This window comes from Alexandromys fortis, unplaced genomic scaffold (assembly GCF_014885135.2).
Source record: "Alexandromys fortis isolate MF-2015 unplaced genomic scaffold, M_Fortis_MF-2015_v1.1 scaffold_17, whole genome shotgun sequence".
NCBI classification, from domain to species: domain Eukaryota; kingdom Metazoa; phylum Chordata; class Mammalia; order Rodentia; family Cricetidae; genus Alexandromys; species Alexandromys fortis.
Window position 1 is genome coordinate 16,608,852 of NW_026067896.1, and position 21,208 is coordinate 16,630,059.

The following is a 21,208-nucleotide window of genomic DNA, read 5'->3' on the forward strand; positions in this document are numbered from 1 at the left end:
AAGTTGGACACTGATGACATATGAGTTTTGATTTGTTATCAGTTCCCCATCTGAAGTGAATTTGCTCACGTTTCTCCAGAAATAGCTGCCACACAACAGACAGGACTTCACAAAATTTCTGCAATTACATGATTTATCCAAAGTAGAAAAATAGAAACAACTCTTTTTGTTCTCGTTTTGTTTTTTCTTTCTCTTTTTTTAATTTTTAAAAAAATTTGCCAATAGTTTTAGTATAGTTTTCACACTGCTCGCAAGGGCACTGATGATACAAAGTCTGACTCTTCATCAGTCTGAAGAAGAAACACTCAGCTGAAATCCATCTGACTGCAGATGCTGGAGTTAGTGGCACAGCACTCCTGTACTGTGTGATGTTTCATGACACCGCCCACCTGAATCCACCTGCTGGTGGTACCGACGTTTCCATCTGCTTTTCTAACTGTTCTTTCTTCTTCCTCTTTGCCTCCACTGATTGGATACCCCAAATCCCACAAGGATGTGGCCTCTTTCTGTCTTCTTTCTGCTGCCTCTGTCAGCTTTGCTCTTTTCTTCTCTTCCAGGCTCGGGGATGGCAGTGTGGACTCCACGGGGCACGGGAAGCACAGCACCATGCTTTGTGTGGGGGGGGGGGGGGGGGGGGGGCAGGCCCTGCCCACCAACAATCCTTGTTTTTCTTTCAACAATGAAACTATAATAATATACTTATATATACAATATATAATACAATACAGTTGTGGAAACAAAAGTCTAGACACCAACTAATTTATTTCCCTTTTTGTTAAAGAAGTGATTAGTAACTATACCTTCAAGAAAGTTTGTCTGTGTATGTCTCAACCTACCAATCAAGTCGACCACTGAACTGTGATCTTCATGTTCTTTTGAACTGGGAATCAGTTAAAGCCAAACAAGAAAGTAGGAGTGGGTAGAGCCCACTACAGCATTGTCTGCACATCTAGTGGATATAATTTAACAGAGGTATCCCAGTGCCTTTCAGAGTAACATCTCACTTACGAGAGAGAGCAAAAGAGAGAGGAAAGAAGCCATGTGTCTAAAGAGAAATATGTCAAGATCTTTTATAGAACAACGGAAAATCATAGAACAAAGCAAAGCAACAACCAAAAATTCACTGACAGTTAAAAGAAATGGTATGATTCAAGGTGAATTTCCTCTGGTTCTATGATTCAGCGTCTTTCCTCCCTTTCAAAGTACATGTTTCTAAGATATTTAAGCATCAAGTAGGGAGAAACGACATTACATTTGATGATTATTTTTCTAAGCGTTATAATCTTTTATTACATCTCATGTATTTCATATCAATGTGGCAAGCATGTGCTTAACCTAACAATAAATTAGAAAATTCAACAGAAAATCGGGGTTTATGTGGGATCTATATGGGAAACCATAGCTGAAAACACACAACTAACTTTTGTCATGTTATTTTCTGTGTTCTGAAGTGCAAGAATAAAATTCAAATTCTGTTTGCTACGTGTTAATACTTCAGTGTTGGAATCAGTTTAAAATCAGCATGATAAAATAAATATGGAGGCGGACTTCCAGAAAAGCAGTGAGTTTGGAATTATAGATATTGACAGGGTCTTAGAACCTGGTATATGTATATCTTAGTGGTCAAAAGATTATTTGGGAATATGAAGTGCAACTTTAAAATAATGGCGGTCAATAAACACTTTAAAGTGAAGATGTAGACATGATTCCAAAGGCTATGGATTAGATAGGGTAATTTAAACATAATTTTTAATACCTGTTATCTCTCGGAGTCAGTAGTAGAGAAATTTGACAGTGAAAAAGAAATACAGAGATGCAAGCATACAAATAAAAAGGAAGTTGCAGGAAAGGACTCATGGCTGAAGAAATCGAGTGTAGAAAGGGTGGAATGGATGGGATGGACAGAAGGCAAAGTAATAAAGCCCAGTCTTTCTGCCTAACAGCTCAGCCAGTGCTCACCTCAGCAATGCCCTCACACTCTCCAGAAAATTTGCTCACCCTCATAGCTAAAATGCTCACTTACTGGATAAATTGAGTGAAAGAGCATCTTGACTTGCACCAAGAAAAAAGAATAGACTTTTCTAATAACTGTGTGGATTCAAGGCTCTTTCCATGGCTTGAGAACATAACACTATAAGATGAAAGACATATAGAGTTGAGTAAAAGGTATCTAACGGCATGAAATGGGAGTTTTTAATTTAGTCTGGGGGACAAATATTCACTGAAGTAATATTAGATATCCTTTTTTCTTTACCACAGTGCTCTCAGCATAAATAGTTCTTGGAGTTGCCAGGAGCCTAAAATGAGCAGCAGCAAATATTACAGGTAAGGAATAAAGATGCTTCATTTCTCCTGGTCCATTATTCATCCATCCAAAAATATTCTTCTTTCTTCTTATAAGGTAAATCTCTTTAATGCCCCCAGCATCCCGTCCCCATGCATGTAGCACTGCAATCCTAGGTTTTCTATAACTAACTCTCTACCTAGGAATCCCTTTGGGTTGGAAATAACTGAGCTTGCTGTCACTTCCACATCCAAAAAGGAGAAGCATAAAGAATAATTTTAGATCATGCACTCCAAGGAACAGAGTAATGGTTGCTGGCAAGCAGCAGAGGCTAAGCTAATGGGGATGGATATGTGAAATCTGTAGCTGCTGAGAACGATAGCCTCTTCCACGTAGATGGCTAGTCAGGGAGAACTGCATGGGCAGGGGTGCGGCTGAATTTACAGTGCGGCCAGCACAGCAGAGTGTCCAGACAATAGCCTGAAACAACACAGCCCCTCTATTACAGAGCTTTAGTTATATGAACTAATAAATCTCCTTTTACCACTTTGAATTGATTTTCTTTTTCTTCTAAATTTGAGCGTATAACCCAGCCACATTTGGTTTTCTAGGCCAATCTCCATCCACGACCCTCTAAAATCTTTTACCTCCGCATTTTATTATACATTTCCATTTCTCTTTAATTTTTGTAGAAACTGCATTTCATATTCTATTAAAATTTTATTTATCATTTAAGCATCACTCCAATTGATCCACTTATTATTAGATATAATTAATAAGAATACAAATTGTTTGTTATTTTCTAAGTAATTAAGAGAAAAACAGCTGGGTGGTTGTGGCTCCTGCCTTTAATCCCAGCACTTGGGAGGCAGAGGCAGGTGGATCTCTGAGTTCAAGGCCAGCCTGGTCTACAAGAGCTAGTTCCAGGACAGCTAGGGCTATTACACAGAGATCCTGTCTTTAAAAACCATAGCAGGGGTGGGGGAGGCAAACATTAATTATTTATAAATTCACTCTAATTTAATTTTGCCAGATTATAATGAAATTATATCAAAGTCACCAATGTCACCTCCCTTGCAATAACTAGTGCTCACTTCTCACCTTCTGTGACATAAAAACCACACTGACATTATCTTCTCCTATTTTTCTCATCGGAAAGGTGTCTTTACCTCACTCTAGAACTTCACTCCACATCCTCTGGTCAGCATCCCCACACTGGCTGCCAAGTACCTCTGGCAGGTGACTTTCACTGCTCTGTCTTCAGACCTTGGATAGTTAGTTCTTGGATGATCATCTTCGTTTACTACTTCTCTCTTGCTATGTCTGAAGGTATCTCACTACAGCTGTCATGGTCATGTTCTTTATTTGCTACCTCACGCTTGCCATGTCTGAAAGTCTATCCCTACAACCAGCAATAACCATGTTCTTTCTCTCTTCTGAACCCAGACTATAGGCAACTGCCCACTTGATATGACTTGAACATCTAATAGATTTCTCAAACATATACTGTTCAAATCTGGATTCTGGGTTGTCCCACCAGAACAGTGATACTGAAATGTTCCTCCCACTGGGAAACAGCAGACAATCTCTTCTAAGTCCATGGTGCTCTGCATCAAAGCCACCTCTCATTGTTTCTTCCCTGACATAGGCATGGTCTTGGCTCAGGCTCCTTAGGTTTGGTACATAGATTGCAATGCAATGTCAGGTATTTGCATGCCTGACATTTCAAATATGCAAAATCAGAATCCAGGTAACCAAGATTTGATTCATAACCCTATCATTCCTAAGCTAATTCTCTTCCTATTATGTGATGCTTTCCAACCCCCTTTCCTGATCAGTGGAGCTTAGAAGTCTCTGTTTCTAGGCGTTTTATGAACAATAAGTGATTTAAACATATATAAGGTAAAATTTTTGGTATTATATTTTTATTATAGAAAGCTATCAAGACAATTTTGTTATGAATGAAAACACAGTTCTAGGAAAATATACTCAGAGAGGTGTGAGCAGAGAGTTACATTTTGTGTAATAAAGATTTCTTCCAAAAACAGAAGATCACAGTTCTTAGTGCTTGGAGCAGGTAAAATATCCACAGATCAATAAAGTATCTGTTTCCCCCTAAGACAATTGAGAGCAGGAGTGATGACATAAGAATGGGATCTAAGAAGAATCACAGGTTTAAAAAACCTATTTGTTCTGTGGTGGTGGTGGTGGTGGTGGTGACGGCGGGGCACACCTTTAATCCCAGCACTAGGGAGGCAGAAGCAGGTAGAGCTCTGTGAGTATGAGGCCAACCTGGTGTATACAGCATGTCCCAGGACAGCCAGGGCTACACAGAGAAACCCTGTCTCTAAAAGAAGAATAAGGGGGAGGAGGAGAAGGTGTGAAGGAGGAGAACAATAGGAAAAAGAATAAATCAGGTAAGTGTAGATCTCAGCTTCTATCAAACCAACTTCTTTTTTTTTTTTGCAACTGACATCCAAACAGGAGGACAAGAGCCTCCCTCCTTCACCTTCTATAAATAAGTAGCAGAAACATGAAAGTCTCTGGTACACAGAGGAGCTACCCAGGGTTTCCAAGTCAGTCGTTTACAGTGTCGTCCTAACAGTCTCAGAGCACACAAATAATTCTCCTTCAAACTGATAAAGAGTATGCGGTTTTACAGATACAGGGCAGTCCGTAAAGTAAACAACACCATAGGATTTTATTCTATAAGACGAGAAGTGGTTTTCACTATACTTCCTCACAATATTGATTTAAATAAAGTTATAGTACAATTTATAGAACAAAAGGATGAAGGTGATTAAATACCTAAAAAGCAAACAGTTTTGATTTTACTTTTCTTTGTTTTTTTGAAAAAAATAACAATAAAAACAACAAACACACTTAAACAAGTTAAGTTAAAATTATAGCTAAATTGCATCATATTGTTTTGTTATTTTAGATAATAGCTAATGATATAACTAAGGTGTGATCATAATGAAAATAGCATATATGTTTTACTATTTAATGACAAAGCAAGAGCTACAGACAATTTCCGTGAAAATGGAGTTTACACAGGAGCAGAAGTGGGTTTGGTACCTCCATGCTGAACACAAAGGCAGGAGGGAGCCAACTGAAAGGGACAGAGGCTGTTGCAATTGCAAACCTGGGTCTGTACGATTCGCTACTTGACATAAATTTGTTTGTTTCAAGTAGGATATGTTTCTGCTCTAGTGAGTATGACTGTGGTGGCTGCAGTTTCTAAATCAAGTAGGACCAATTCTGCTATTAAATTAGTTGCTTATTTTGGAACTTAGTGATTCTAAAGTCATTTACCTCTAACTGTTGTCAGAGAACTGGAGATATCATCAAATGACAGAATATTAGGTCAGAGACTCTTTCATCAGCAACATATTCAGTAAATGCATCACTGTGTGCTGAGCAATTCCTCTGGGAGACTTTCAGAAACCAGCTGAAAGATTCCCATGTATCATGTAACTAAGAAAGTTCACACTTAGCCATGGACAAGGCAAGCTGTGATACACTGGCTCTACAAGCCTTGCTCCAGCACAGAGTCACACATGACTGGGAGGATCAATCATCTCAAAATGTCTCTCTGAGGAAGGAAAATTCTGGAGCATGCATCTAGTACTCAGATTTATCACTACTCCTCAGGAATCTGATGCAAACTTACCTCCTGGTGAAATCACAGGTACTGTGGTTCAATATAGCAGTTTTAAACAGGCATAGCTGCAATGCCCATGCCTCTCCTGAGTTCAGAACAGAGTGAGCCTATATCAAAATACATGTTACAATCATTTCCTGGAAGGGGTGCATAGCACACATGATTTCCATTTTAGGCATTGCCTCACTTCCAACTAGCCTATATCTGGTAGTCGAAGAGGGAGGTGATCCTTAGCCTCTGGAAATACAGGTGGACATGCGAGAACTTCACAAAGCACCCACAGATCTTACCCTAGGAGTAGGTCAAGAGTTGGGAAGAGAGTTTGACTATAATGAGAGTTCCCTTGCCTTTTCATCTCCCACAGAAGGGAGTAGATATTAATTTGCCAAAGCTAGTGGAACCTGGGTTTTCTAGCTCCTCTGAAACTGGAGAGAACAAAGTGGCAGTTTCCTTTAATCTCTTCTCAAGGTTATTCCACATAGAAAGTCTGGCTCCCAGTTGCAATGTAGGCATAAGGTTGCACATCCAATATCTCCATTTTAACTACCACATGAAGATCTGACTTCTAATGTGTCTATCTTTTAGAGATGATGGGGGAGATGATTATTATTTTCCGGGGAATTCAATGGTTAAGTGGGTGCTTTTCGCATAACTGTGAAGAAAATAAGCCTATAGTTTCTTTGTAAAAGGGATTATTTTCTCTTTCGTCCCCCACGGTGTTTCTAGTCACTGCATGAGTAATGGAAATCTAGTCCTATTGCATTATATGTCCTCAGACATTCATGAGAACCCTGCGAATAACAGACCAAAAAAAAAAATGAACACATTGAAAAAGGACAGTGCCTGAAATGAATGTGGAGACACTAGGCATAGCTTGTGGTCCTAGGCTCAATACAAAGAGTAGATTATAGATGACAGAACTGGTAAATACAGTAATAATCACCCCACAGAACCAAAATATGTCAATGTGGTTTTTTTTAATTTTTTAATAAATTTTAATAAAAAAAAAAATTTACAAAAAAACCCAACCAAAAAAAAACCAACCCATAAACCTCTCCCAAGATCCCCATGCACCCAATTTACTCAAAAGATCTTGTCTTTTTCTACTACCCATGTAGATTAGATCTATGTATGTCTTTCTTAGGGTCCTCATTGTTGTCTAGGTTCTTTGGGATTGTGATTTGTGGGCTGGATTTCCTTTTCAGTCTTTAATCTGTCATACGAGTCTGCATCTGTATCTGCATGAATGCTGTCTTGTTTGTTTTCCTGTCCATGTCTGTATCTGTGTTTTTGGGTGTGTCTCTGTATGTTACCTAAAAGAGGGCATTTGCTTTTCTTTTTTTGATATCACAAAGAACATTTCTTGGGGGAAAGATTGAGGGATATTTTTAAAAAATCATTAACATCATTTTATAAGGAACAAAACATTACTGATTTCAACTGACCCATATTAAAACAAACAAAAAATGATATCAAGCAATATCTACATGCCACTTCCATCATTTTTGTTAGATATTCATTTTACAAGGTTTCTTAACAACCTATTTGTCACTTTCAAAAAATGACTACCATAGCAGATATACACACATGCTCTGTTCTCTGGGTCAGGGTCATGAAAGAGTTCATATTTTAAGATTATAGCTATGTATTATATTAGCTTCTAGGGTTACGTGGGGAATCCAAGGCAATTAAGATTGGGCTGTTACATTTTTCTTCTAAAGGCAGGTGAGGCAAAATAAAGTCTGAGTACACATTGGGACATCAGTCTTAAGTGACCATGGTGTGTATTAGTAATTTTAGCTGTGAGGTTCAACAAAGGTTCCAGTCTCTGTGAATGTAGGAGACATTTTCATAATACTATATCAACGCAGATTTCAGCTCTTTCTCTACAAGGAGAGAAGGAGCATGACCACCCATCTAACTCCTGGACTTTACTGCTTGCCTCAAGACTCATAGATCTGACTTCATTTGTTCCAGGTACAGATAGAAAGTTGCATAATCTAAACTCATGGAAGCCACTAAGCATAAAGATGACCAATGGACACAGACAAGGCTTGAGAAGCATCTAGATTCTGTGGTCATGCTGACTGGTGAGGATCATGTTCTATGAGAAGCCAGTGTGTGAAGCCTGGGAGGATGGCCTTCAATGTACAGAGGCAGTGCGCTGCAATGAATTCATGGAAATAAGCCTGGTACTTACAATGCATAGAGGCAGTGCGCGGGAACAAATGCATAGAAATAAGCCTGGAGATTAAAGGGAGTGAAGAGCAAAATCTGCAGGAATAGAATAAATTTTTAAGAGGTAGTGAAGTGAAGAAATGATGAATGCAAGAACGAATTCAACGTGATTGCCATAACTATGCTCATTGATGTCAAGAGATAATGAATAAGCAAGAACTTCCGAAAAGAGAAAAATAAAAAGCAGCAAGAATAAACCAGGAAGCTGGTGAGGCAATGACTGAACTAAAAACCCAAACAAGCATTTCAGTAAGGGGTTCGACTAAGTAGAAGAAAAGATGTTCAAACTCAGGGACTACTGGAGGACAAAAATTATACATGAAATTTAATGATAATAATAATAATGATAGCTTACATAGTTGGAGAAAGAATGATATAGAAGAAAACACACACAAGTTGAGTAAGGAGAGAAAAGAGATAAGAAGTGGCAGAAGGCCCTCCCAAGCACAAAAACACTGACAAATTCACAACAGTAAGGAAAGAATCAGATTAAAAAAAAAAAAACCATGAAGCCCAAAATGCACTAAATAAGATGAATTGTGAGATTCACGCTAGGACAAATTGTCACAAATTAAAGCAAAGTGAATGTTGAAAGCCGAAGTATAAAAGTGACTTGATGCTGCTCTAAAAGCCTATACTCTCACCATACTTTGTTCGTGATGACCTCTGCATGCCAGACAGTGGTGTCACTCAAAGCACAGGAGGAGGGACTCCAAATCAAAAATACTAAAGTTAATAAATCCATCTTTCCAAATTAAAGGTAAGATAATTTCTCAGATAGATAAAAGCAGAGTCATTTGTTATCACATATTCTGTAGAAGAAATACAGGGCAGTCCATACCCAAGGTCTATCCGATGATCTCATTAGAATGAGCAAGTCAAAGAACAGAACAAGAGGATAGGGACTTGGGAAATGAACCTGCTGGGAAGAAAGAGAATGACAGGTGGGAGAGAGATGACAGACAGTACAAGCGGTCTAAATGCATCGTGCATTTATGATGAATCTATGTATGAATGTATGAAATCTAACAGTAGAAGAAAACACACTCTACTCAAGAAAATTGAAAGCATGACAGTGAAGACCACACAGATATTAACAAATTTCACTTAAAATTTATAGTTTTCTGATTAGAATAAAATTTAAATAGAAATCAGCAGTAACAAAAAATTTAAAAATGACCTAACTGCATAGGGACCAAAAGAAACAGTTTTGAACCGGTTGTGGTGGCACATGCCAGTAGGATTTCCTGAAGGAGGCAGAGGGAAGAGTTGAGTTTGAGACCAGTCTGAGCTGCACATTAAAAAAAAAAAAAAAGAAAGAAACAGTTTTGAGCAACTATTGGGTTAAAGAGGAATGCAATAGAGATTTCAAAAATATCCCAAAGTAAAAATAAAGATACGATTTGCCAAAACTTTTAGGATCCAGAAAAAGCAGTACTAAAAGAAGGGTGAATGCTATGATGTGTCTGCTGTGGAAATGAGAATTTTCTAGCACTCTACACTAAAAAACAGTGTGAAGAATAACATAAATGAAAGACCTGCACATGTGGAGAAATATTGGAGGAATGAACATACATAACTTTGAGAAACCAAAAATAAAAACCGGACTCGCTGAACATAGCAAACAATGAGGACTACTGAGAACTCAAGAACAATGGCAATGGGTTTTTGATCCTACTGCACGTACTGGCTTTGTGGGAGCCTAGGCAGTTTGGATGCTCACCTTACTAGACCTGGATGGAGGTGGGCGGTCCGTGGACTTCCCACAGGGCAGGGAACCCTGATAGCTCTTTGGGCTGACGAGGGAGGGGACTTGATTAGAGGAGGGGGAGGGAAATGGGAGGCGATGGCGGGGAAGAGACAGAAATCTATAATAAATAAATAAACGGAAAAAAAGAAAAAAATAATACAATTAAGAGGTTTTCTCAAAAAAAATCAATCAACATTTAGTAGATTAAAAGTGGCAAAGAAGGAATGCAAATAAATAGTCAGACATGAAATTAGAGATATTTTAGCAACATAAAATGAGTGTGAGATATTATGAATAATTATGCATTTGTGTATTAGGTAATATGTTAATAGATATTGCCATTGTTCCACTCAGTTTATGCAACTGTTGCTAAGAGAGACTATTTCCAGGCAGACTCCTGGTATTCTGGCTATTATAATCTTCCTGATCCCTCTTCCTTGATGCTCCCTGAGTCATAGATGCAGAAACTGAGATGTAGATATGTTCATTGAGGCTAGGCTCCCTACAATTCATGATCTCTGTATTGTGCACAGTTGTGGTTTTCTGTGACTGTTTCTGCTTGCTGTAAAGAAAGGCTTCTTTGGTAAGGGGTCGTAGCTACACTTTTCTGTGTGCAAAAGGATCAGTTTTAGAATATAGTAAGACATCTTGCTGGTCTCGCAAAGTTGCATCAGTCATTCAACAGACAACAGAATATTGAAAACGCTATGTTTCTACACAGCTGAATACCATCCAGCTAAAATAGAATGAAGCAAAACAAAATAATGAAATATGTAGGTAAACAGATGGACCTAGAAAATAATACATGAAGTGAGGTAAACCTGGATCCAGAAAAACAAACACTGCATATTCTTGTTCGTCTGCAGTTCCAAGACCCACATCTTCAGATATGAGTATACAACATGTAGTAACCTCAGAAACCATGAACCTATAAAAGGACTGTTGGGTTGAGGTGGACTTGGGAGGTGAATAGGAGGATACAGGTGATATGAAGTGGAACGTGGGAAATCGAAGAAGGACTATAACTAGGGAGGAGGGAGGGAGGTAAATAAAGAAGGAAGGAAAAATACGTTGATATCTTGTTTTTATCAGATCAGAGGGTATAGCTAGCTACTAGCTAACCATACAGGTCAAGAGGTATGTGCAGACAGACAGGAAGTGATTTGGCTGGGCGCGGAAAGGAACTGATAAGACATGGAAGGAACAGAAGCTCAGTCTCTTTTCAGCTGGGAGACTGAGTGGTAAGGGGGCAGTGGTTTTGGTCCTTATCTCTCTGATCTCCCAGCATTTCCCCCAGTATCTGACTCAGGGCTTTTATTACTAAGATCTACTAGAACGTGTGCTACAACAAAATACCAAAATTGATGGATAAAGCTGAAAAGAATCATATTGTTTATAGTTACCTAAAGTTATACACAGTGCATGTGAGTATTTGTGTACATAGCTTATTGATGACGTCACCACATACTTAGGACATAAGACTAAGATCACTCAAATGAGATATGACCTGAAAGCCTCTTTCCAGGGTTCCAGAAAGTACTATGCAAGCTGCCAAGGGAGGGAAGCAATTAAAAAGTCCTATGCAGGTAAAATACATGGAAACCACCTCAATTGTCAGCATGACAAGATACGCATAAAGGTGCAATAAGGGGCACTGCTCACCTGTCAGTGACAACCATCAGCTGTCTAATTGAATGTAAGGCCCACTCCACACGCAGAAAATCATGCCCATCCTGGAACCTAGCCAGCTTCCTGGGACTAATGAGGTCATGGAACCCACTATCTCCACATTAAAGCTAAGACAACTGAGACCTACAATAAAAGCTAGAGAATGACAATCAATTAGTTATAACTATGCATATTTACATCTAAAGCATATTCTCCTTATAGTAATCCACTCTAAAAGTGCTGACACCTATTAAAACGGCTTCCTACATTGCAGAGGGTACAGGCACAGTTTGTTATTATAGTGAATGAGCTATCCTAGCAAAATCCACAAACCTGATGCCATCTTTAGCTTGCTCCTCTAATGTTATGTTGGAAATGAAGTAAAACCAGTCTAAAGGTCTAATTCAGGAATTGGTTCTTGTTACTTTTTCGGAGATTCTGGGTAGATCTAGAGATGTACTATAAATTTTAATTTGTTCTATCTAATGAAAGTTAGTGAGACTAATTCTCATTTTCTTGTAAGAATAAAAATCCATTTAATTAAAATTAATGACCTTTATACTGATGAAGATTTCTGAGTTCAGGGAATGAGATTTAAGACTCAGGGTACAAGGAATATTGGACAAATGTAATAAACTGAATGTATTCTGGTAAATATGACAGAAATCTCCCTTGCAGGTTTCACTTCTCTTGTCTTAGGAACAGCAAAGAAAAATGGCAGTATGGGGCCACACACCAAGTAGCACAGCCTTGGTCTTGTCTCCTGTTTAATTTATGCCTAAATATTGTGCTTAATTTGAAATTTTCCCCTGAACAGGAATAAGTAAAAGAAGAAACTAAATGGGACTTAAACACATAAGAGCTACTCCTAATATTGTGTCAGTCTGCGCACAATCAAGTTTTAGATATTAATGAGAAAATTAAATTATAGGATTTAGCCCAAAATCAGAAGATTAGCCAAACAGCAGAACACATTTGTGCATGCCTATTGAGTGTGCCCCTCATGAGTCTATTCACCAATTTCCCTTAAGCTGCATACATAATTTATAAGAAAAGCAAAGGGAAACCTCCTTCACATTAAACTCTGAAATTACTTTCCTTCAAAGTCAATGGACAGAGTAAGGGTTTTTGTGTTTTTTTTTTAAATATAGCAGAGATTTAAGGACAATCCATTTAAGCCTGTCAATGAACCTAAAATCAAATTTGAACCTAACAAAAATTGAACAAGCAATTGGGAGTGACAACCATTCCTTCTTCAGTTTGTCTGGTTTGGTTTATGTCAAAGTAACCAACAGTCTTGACTCAAGTTTGAATTTATACTTTATTTATAGAGACACATTCTTAACTGGGAGTAGAAAATTTGAAAAAAAAAATGGGTATTGTGCAAAGCCATAGACTATATTCTTAAAACTATACTCAATTAGTTTTTGTATTATTTAAAAAATATAGAAAAGAATTGACTTGCTACTACAATGCAAAGAAAAGAGAATGATCAAGTGCAGACAAATTATCGCTGTTACACCATGAAATAGCAACTGTATGTAGATCATACACACGTCACTTGAGAGAGGATTGATCATTCCAGAGGGCAGAAAGAAGGACGGGGCAGTTTCTGGACTATCTATCAGGTAGTAACAGCATTTAAACGTTATCATGAATGAGCTTACTTAATGGATGGGAGAACCAAGATATGACTAGATTTGCTCAGATTTTCATAGAGAGGGGAGAATATGAACATAAAATAATGGTTTTATTTGTGTTTTGTTTTGTTTAAAAACAAAGGTAATGCCTCTTTGAGAGCTATGCTCAGAGCAATCAGATGCTAAAGATGCAAGCATTTGAGGAGATCTGAAATGAGACCTGTTGCATAGACAATGGAGTCCAGGTTTTTGATCTTCTAGAAGGCACCACTCCCATAAATTCTGTGCCACCATTTTCTCAGCACATCCTTCAGGCAGAACATATTGTAGCTGCAATTGAAGAGGAACACTACTTGTTAGCTTGCTTTCCATAGTTGCTCAGCTTGTTTCTTACATAGCTCTGTGGCTGGCTCAATGTCCAGGTTTCTCTTACCCTGTCTTGCAGGTATGCAACCCAGGGATGCTCAAGAGACTAGAATGTAGGAGTAAAGTCCCCATTTGAGCACCAGATCTTAAAAAGACTCTCCTTAAATGAACAAAATGATTACATTAGAAATAATCTGTACTGTAGTTTTTAATTGGTCTTAATAATAAAAACCTAGAGTTAGATATTAGGGGGTAAAAGCTGAAAGATCAGAGAAGCATAGCACTCATTCACTAGTTCTTACCTCTACCAAATCTTCAGACAAAATTGGATATCCTGTCTCTACAAGTCTTCAGACTGAACGCCATCTCTACAAAATCTAAGACTGAATCCTGAGCTCCTATCTCCTTCAGCCTTATATTCCTCTCTCTGGCCAGCCATATAACTTCCCATCCCTACTTCCCTAGTGCTAAGATTAAAGGTGTGAGCCATCACCCCTTGGCACTGTTTCTCTTTTATACTGCTTCAATATTGTATAACCCAGGGTAACCTCGAACTCACAGAGATCCATCTGCTTCTATTTTCTGAGTGCTGAGATTAAAGTAATGTGCCCTTTCTGCCTTGCCTAGCTCTGTACACTGATCTTCAGGAAAGCTGTATTTACCAAAGTACAAACAAATTATCACCACAGTCACCATTTCATTGGGAAATCAACTATTTACTTAATGTCTGTTAAATACCTTGTATTAGTTTGGTTTTGGTTGCTGTAATAAAACACTTACCAAAAGCAACTTGGAAAGAGTTTCTTTGCATTACAGGTTCAAGTCCAAGCATCAAAAGAAGCCAAAGAGGAAAGTCAAGACAAGAACCTGGGATCAGGAGAGACTGCAGCTGTAATCATAAAGGAACACTACTTGTTAGCTTGCTTTCCATAATTGCTCAGCTTGCTTCTTATACTGCTCAGAAGCACCTTGTCTAGGGCTAGCACCACCAGTACTGGGCTTGACCGTACTACATCAATCATTAATCAAAACTGTCCCATTGACATACCTACATGCCAATCTGATGAAGAATACTCCTCAACTGAGGTCCCTCTTCCTAGGTGACTCTAGCTTGTGTCATATTCATAAAAAATTAACCAACACAACTGTATTATTGCTAGGTATTGGGGATGAAGCAATTATCAGATACACAAAAGTGCTTGATCTTGAAAAAGTAAAGTTTAACATAATGCACAACATACTAAATAATTAAATCTGTGTATACAGAAATAATCATAGAAAATGATACCATCTATGAACCAAAGGAATGGGATACGGTGATTGATTATAATAAGGAAACTGATATTACTGCTGCAGGGCCATTTAGCTATGACTCAAAGCATGAAGGAGACATAACAAATTATAGGCTCTAGGGAGATTATTTCAGGATGTACAAATAACCCAAGGATCAGAGAAGCCCATTGAGCGTTAGAATGGAGAGCTTATATAGAAGCTATCCAAGAGGGTGAAAATATAAAGGTGGTTAGACAAAGCCTCGCACAGCCAGGAAGTTTCCTGAAAAAGAATCAGATTTAACAGTCTCCGTATGTCTCCTTTTCCAGAAATGTGATCAGAGACGATGCATATTTCCTTGTGAGATTAACAGAGCAGGAAACTCATAGGCTATATCTGTCCCATGCCGAAGAATTTACCCTTGAAAGAAATAGAGGAGCTGATTTTCCATAGAGATTTATTCTGTGGAGGAGTTTAATTTCTCAGTGATTTTGTCACATCACGATCACTCATTGGAAGCATTTTCAATGTGTATGTTCATTTAGGATGCTGTCTCAGTCGGAGTTTCTATAGCTGGGAAGAGACACTATGACCACAGCAGCTCTTACAATGAAAACACTTAATTGGGGGTGGCTTACTCATTATCATCATGAAGGGGAACATGACAATGTGCAGGCAGATGTGCGGAAGCTGAGAGTGCTACGTCTTGCACATAGCAGGAGGTCAACTAACTGTCACACTGTGGGAAGCTTGAGAAAAAGAGGTCTCAAAATCTGCCCCCACAGTGACAAACTTCCTCCAAAAAGGCCACATCTCCTAATAGTGACATTCCCTTTGGGGGCCATTCTCTTGCAAGGCACCCATGTTCAAAAGCATGATCAACTGTTATTAATATATTCCAAGTTTTGGAAACACAAGGACCTGGCTTTTTTAAGTTCCCCTCTATTATGTGTGACCTCCAGAGTACATTGATGACAGGAAACCAGAATTTAGGGCTCCCCTGGGAGGGGGACATGTGGATCTACTCTCATGTCTCGGTCCAGACTACATAGAATTTCTGTGATAACAGCCACAGTTTTTTTTGTTTGTTTGCTTGTTTTCTTTGTGGATGATCTTTATTATTTGTTGGGTCTGCAACCCAGGGATGGGCAGGAATCTGGATAGGAAATTGCTTCCTCCACACGTTTGCACCCTGAATGCCAGTAGGAGGCTGGGGAAGACAGCAAGAAACTCTAAAGAAAACAGACAGGACTCAGGGTGTGCCAATACCAAGAACTTAGTTTGTTTGTTTTTTTCTCTTCTGATAAAGAGTATCTCTTAGACTGTGAATCAGATGTTTTATATGGTTTAAAAACACAGTAATTAAAGGAAAAGGAAAATGAGATATGTCTTGATACATAGTCAGAAGTTCAACAAATATCGTCTGCCAATTTACTATGTGCCAGAAACCAAGAGCGCCAAGCCAGTGAGTGTTTTCCTTGTGAAATGCAAACGTGACCGTGACAGTCTTCTAATTATCCTGCTTGTAAGACATGGTCATTTCAGCCCTGCATCTTAGCGATTGTTACATTTGAAACTTCTGATTCAGTTCTGTAACCTAAAGATGGAACACCACGTTTCAAATGACACTCAGAAGGAGAAGCTGGGATTCTGGTTTTGAATGATGCAAGGTCAGCATAATGGCCTCACTATGGCTCTTTAGAATGCAAACATGTCTTAGATTCCTGTCTCTTCTAGCTTCAGGTCAGCTCACCAGACCAATGATGCCTCTGGATCAGGCTGGTTTGTTCCAGCTTTGTTGATTTCACTGCTGTTCCTGCTTCCTCAGCTGTCTGTAGTTCACACACCCCCACCCCCAGTGACAACACAACCATCTTCCTGAACACAACGAAAACCTTCTACTTGGAAGAGCAGATTGGTAGGTTTTTGTTTGCTTGCTTATTTAATGAATACCAATTTAGAACCCCTATATTCTTGCCCCACCACTGGCTTCTACTAATCCCTGCACCAGGATGTGTGCTTTCAAATGATGCTCCACAGTCTTTGAGAGCTGTGACTTCGGGCAAGCCTATTCTCCTCCTCAACTACTTTTTGACAACCCAATTCCAGCCAGTATTTCAAAGTTGAAATCAATATCTTCTTTCTCACAGATCCTACTAAACATGTCCCTAAAAGTTCCACAATGAAGGGCAGAATCAACTGACGTTCAGACTGGACTCCTACTGGAGATGGTCCACATCTATCCTACCCAGCTTACAAACTCATACCATGAACTATTTATTTAACTGTCAAAAGGTTCGGTTTTGAAACTGTAAATGAAAGATACAGTTCCTCCATGAAAGGACTGCTGTAAAGGTTTTAAAAGAAAAACGGAGAGTCCAGTCCATAGAATCAACAAAATTGTGTCTTCTATTACCCAGGGCATGGGACCAGAGAGAGATGTGCAGGATTGTACAGGATCCAGTAAAGGATCCTGTGGGAGACCCACACAGCCACATTTTATATGGAAACTTTGCTGTTTTTTGTACCTTTGACTGGATTTCCTTGCATCTATGAAGTACTTTCATTGAATTTTTATGAAATCTCTGGTGCATGTTATTTCTATTTAATTTGACATCTTTTGAATTAAAGGAAATTTATTTTGCCACAGATGGAGACCACTATGGAAAATCACAATCAATTAAAATGCAGAGTTGTGAAGTCCAGTCCTAATGGATATATCTACAAAATAATCTCATACCTAAGATCAGGAAACATTTCCAAAGAGAGGGTGGAAAAACTGTAAGAGTCAGAAGATCAGGGTGTTTGCTGTGAGCTTGTATGACGTAGTAACATCAGAAACTACACCCATGAAGTATCACCAATATGATTGCCCAAGAGTGAAACAAGGTTGACACCAATGAGCATGCCACACTGGATGGGAAAAGCACATGGGACCTCAATCCTACACAAAGAACTACAGGCCAACTCAGTAAGCTAGGAAAGGAAGAGGTAGCCTGACCCAGGGAAGAGCATATCAGTTGGCTGTCCAATGCCAAATGGAGCCCTGAAAACATATATGCAAGTACCATTATATGGATCCATTTACTTTTGATCATTTCCTCTCTCTATACTGGTGTCATTGAAGGTCTTAAATAACTCATGAGACTATTGAATCCTTCGTGATGTCTTTTAAATTTCTTTTTTAACATTTTCACTTATTCTTTGACAACTTCATATAAATAAAATACATTTAGATCATATCCTGCCCAACTCTTTTTGCTACTTCCCCCCCAGAAGCTCCCTAACACATCTGCCTTCATGTGTTTCCCATATTTTTGCAACCCGCTAAATCGGACAAGTGCTGCCTACTATAATGTTGACTGATCTTGTTGGGTCCATCATGTGCATTTCTTGCATGAGTGCAGTGTCATGTCATGTTCAGAAGGTAGAGCTTTCATGACATGCCTCCCTGGCATCTTTCATAAATTTTAATTTTATTTTTATCATTGTGTATCAGAATAATAAAGGGAAGGCAAGTAAGTATTGCACAGGTTTTAGTCTCTAATTGTTGAAGAGAGAAAAGCCAGAAGCAAGCAGAAATTTTCCTTAGAATCCAAAATTTCTCAGTGCTTGGGGAAAGTGGAAGGATTAACAGTTTAGTCAGCATTCTGCTATCATTAAGCAATTTTTAAATCAAATCATCTACTTTCCATCCGGCCACCAGTTTCAAAGTGACTTGAAATTCCAGAACCGCAGAAAATGAGTAGGGCAGAGAAACTGCGACAAACTTTATCTTCACGTGGCTTTTCCTCTTGAAGCCTGTGTTATTTGGATTTCAGTAGCACCAATTTTTATTTTAATTACTTTGTCCATGGTAGTCAATTTTTTATTTTCATGGTCTAGTTGATAAATCTTTACAGAGTGTTGGGCTTTGCAAAGTTATAAATGGCTAATTTACTTTGCATTTATTTTCCTGCCAGACCCAAAAGGATATATCTGATTCTGCATTTGGCATGAACTTTTAGCACCTTTTCCTACACATCAGCTATCATCTCTAGTGATGCAGCCTGGCTTAGGAAGCTCATGAATTATATAAGCTAGGCAGCATTTGGCAAGAGATTTTATCTTCCTATTCTGTGGATTGGGCAGAGGTAGACATCCACTGCACTTACTGAGAACTAAGGCATCCATTTCACCAGCTCACAGCACTCAACCCTTCCTCCCCAGGTAACACCCTTTGCCACAGAGCTCCTGCAGAACTCAAGATGAACGTGCCTCACTAAAGTCTAAGCATATCTTATCCTGATCAGCATGGGATGATGGGAGAGTGGTACCTTACTTTAAAGGGAAACGTTTGCAAATGTGTTCTTCCCTCCTTGGTTTGACAGCAGGCTTTCTTGGAACTAAATTCTAAACAAATCCTCTCATCCTGACCCCGTTTCCATGGTTCCCTCAAAGGAGCTGACCTCCAGTGAATTTCTCCAGACATTTGAGGGGCAGTTGAAAAATGTGGCTTATTTTCTTTTGGTTTCCAAAAAGACTAAGTAAAGCATGCTATGGGAGTGGGGACACAGGGACATTTCCAAGTTAGCCAGAGACTCAGGAGAGGAAGCAGATGCTAGAAGTATTGCTATGGCTCCTAAGAGAAGAAACAGGTAGGGAAGGGAAAAGAAATTCAGGATTGGTTAGTTAAAATGATAAAATGGCCTCTGGGATCCAAGTCCCAGCTGTCTAGCATCTTGCTCTGGAGTGAGAAGAGCAGGTAATCTAGGACAAATGCTTTGCTGTTAAAACATCAAGTCATTGATCATCGCTCAAAGTGCCACCACTGGAAAGGAGAGTTTCTCTGTCTTGTATTTTGACAAGGACCTAGATCTCAAGCGTGAGACAACAGAAAATAAAATGCATAGTAGGTTTAATTTCTAAATGGAAATCACCCCAGAGTTTGCCTGGGAAGATAACACAGAGTTCAATATCCCAAGGCGACAACTTAGGTTCTTTGTTTTACAAATTTTGTTTTAATGAATATTTTCTAATTGATTTATCAAATAAAAAAAGTCCTGTTCTGTGGCACAGCCTAGTTTCCATGGTGCAAACACTCGAATCATTTCTGATTTCAATGTGATTCCACCAAAAAGTGACCTGGGAAAAGACACACCAGATCCTTGAAACCTGACACTATCGGAGACAAGTGTATTGCTTGCTCATTTTTAAGATAGTAGAGTCATTTTTGAAAATCATATTGTCCTCCTAGATTAGGTATGTCTAACCTTTTGGATTCTCTTGTTTGAACAAAAATGAATTATCTTGAACAGTAAAAAGTTTACACAATTGCACAATTAAAAGAATATAGGACTTTGAAAACCTACTCCTCATCCTGACTCACCTAACTTAGCTTTAATATACAGGGAGATGCTTAACCTTACTGCCACCTGACACACCGTGTTTTGTTGATAGCCATAAGAGACCTGACCTTTCATAGACAGAAAAGGAGGAGGAGTGGATTGGGGGATGGCAGAGTGAAAATGGGGAAACTGAGAGGAGAGGAGAGAGGGGAAACTGTGACTGGAATATAAAATAAATATAAAAATCTATTTTTTAGAAAAAGAATGCATTGCTTTGAGGAAGTATCAAGGCTCTCCCCACTATATCTAGGTTGAGCAAGGTATCCCATCAAAGAGACTGTGCTGCAAAAAGCCAGTGCAAGTAGTAGGGATAAATCCTGGTCTCACTACCAGTGGTCCCCATAATCTGTCCCAGCCATACAACTGTCACCCACATCAGAAGGCTTAGTTTGGTCCTATACTGGTTTTCTTCCCACTGTCAGGCTGGAGTAGGAGGGCTCCCATTAGCTCAGGTAAACTGTTTCAGTGGGTATTCCTGTCATATTCTTGACCACTCTGTTTGTATTCTCGCTGTTTCCTTTCTTTGACCGGACTTTGGGAGCTCAGCCCAGTGCTCCGATGTGGATGTCTGCATCTGTTTCCATCAGTTGCTGGATAAAAAGGTTCTTTGAAGATATTTAAGTTAGACTTTGGTGATTTCACATGTGAGGCCTTAGCCTCTCTGAGGAGTTGATGGAGGTGGGGTGAGGGGAAGGTGAAGCTAGCAGGAGGAGAGGAGGAGGACAGGAGTTGGAACTGGAATTGGTATGTAAAATGAGAAAAGATCATTTTTAAAAAATTAATAAATTAAAAAATATAATAGGTATGTGTTGGGATTTTAAATACTTACAGGCGATACTTGGTATCGTCTTGTTTCAATGCCAATGCCATTGTTGTGAAGTTGTCTTTTGTTCTCTGGGTTTGACTGTGATGTCACTGTCTCCATTGAATGTTACAGAA

General features: G+C 38.9%; 1 pseudogene; it reads right to left on the minus strand.

Moving 5' to 3' along the window:
• Positions 1-373: 373 nt before the first annotated feature.
• Positions 374-608, minus strand: LOC126512995 (small VCP/p97-interacting protein-like; annotated as a pseudogene).
• Positions 609-21,208: the final 20,600 nt, after the last annotated feature.